At 34.3% G+C, this 1,541-nt stretch overlaps 1 pseudogene; it reads right to left on the reverse strand.

The window, feature by feature from the left end:
* Window positions 1-106: 106 nt before the first annotated feature.
* Window positions 107-887, reverse strand: LOC108356654 (uncharacterized; annotated as a pseudogene).
* Window positions 888-1,541: the final 654 nt, after the last annotated feature.

The raw sequence follows: 1,541 nt of genomic DNA on the forward strand, positions 1-1,541 counted from the left end.
GTTTTAGGGAATAGTCTTATAACTTATTATTTAAAATAAGCCATTGGTTTCTCACCACGGTTCATAACTCACGAAGCTATAAAGAATCTATGTAAATACAGAGATGTAAAATTATTGAACGTTTAACGTTTTTGTATTTTCGTAATGAGGATTGGAAGAAAATATATATATATATATAAATATGCAAGTAGCACCTGAAGGAACTTAAGATATTAAATCAAAAAATTCGCCAAATTTGTCAAGCTTCGCCACTACGCCAGTTTCAGCCTTAAATTCCTCATACCAATGAATTAATTTAGCATTCTTTGCTTTTTCGGCTGTAGTCATCCCTTCACTGAATTCACTGAATCTAGTTTCGAAATTCTTAGCAACCCCAACGATCTTCTCTTTGAATTCACTATCGAACTTGTTGAAGCCATTGTTTTCCAAAGCTGTCTTCAATGTTATTTGCAATTTCGAACCTTCGGGCATGCCTTGGTAGTCGGCCAAGAGGGTTGCAAATTCAATCATTTCGGTGAAGAGTTTCAATAGAACCTCCTCTTGTTCTTCCATGTTGATGCGTGAGATTTCTTCAACAACTTTGGACATGCGGGTGATGTTGGCTTGCAATTGTTCATCCTTTACTGGAATCGCATTCAATTCCTTAACGGAATTCTTTATAACTACGCACCGTGTACAACTACGGCGACAGACTCACGTTTCATATGCGGTAAGGCATGGATGATCTTTTAATTTAAATATTTGTAAGCCATTTCACATCTGTTGGAAAAATCTCTTTTACTTTACCTGAACAAACAGCAAAGCGCTGGTTGCGATAAGTAAGGCTTGCTTCATTTTAGCTGATGGCTTTAGATTTAAACGGAATAGAAAGATGCGCTGTAGTGTGATCGAAATTGACTGGCAATGGCATTTTATACGATTTCTACCTTAATTCATTTTAAATAATATAAGTCGATTTTAAGAGCAAATTAAAGTGTACATACCTACATATGTTTATATGTTTGTACATTGGGGTAGCCCTAATTTCTTTGGCAGATTGATTTTTATATCAAAGTTTTTTTTTTTCGATGAACAAATCGCTTTATTCAGTCAGTGTTCGCTGCCCCATATGTATATTTACATATTAGGGATGTTACGAATGTGAAATTTTAGACATCCGCGGATGCGAATGCGAATGCGGATGTCAAGTATTTTTAAGAAATAACCAGGTGAGTAAACTAAGTTATTTTGGTAAAAAAAAAATTTAAAACTTAGTAATTTTTAATAATGTTTATTTTATTTAGTACTTGAGTTTAAAAATTGAAAATCTTATTTAATAAAAAGTAATGAGAATTGCATCGGGGCTGCAAATGTCGGATGTATCCTCCTGACTTTCATGTTCACTTGAAGAATCTAGCATAATGGTGAGATCGTTCTGTAAACAGCGCTTACAAACCAAACCAGATGTGTCAGATTTTTCTGAAGCTTTTTAAAAAGAATTCTTCATTCTCATTCCTTTGGCTGTTCCAGAATTTGGAGAACTTGTAACGTGATCAGCGTTT

Source organism: Rhagoletis zephyria, unplaced genomic scaffold (assembly GCF_001687245.7).
Source record: "Rhagoletis zephyria isolate East Lansing unplaced genomic scaffold, Rhagoletis_zephyria_1.1 Rzeph_scaffold_62653, whole genome shotgun sequence".
Taxonomy (NCBI): domain Eukaryota; kingdom Metazoa; phylum Arthropoda; class Insecta; order Diptera; family Tephritidae; genus Rhagoletis; species Rhagoletis zephyria.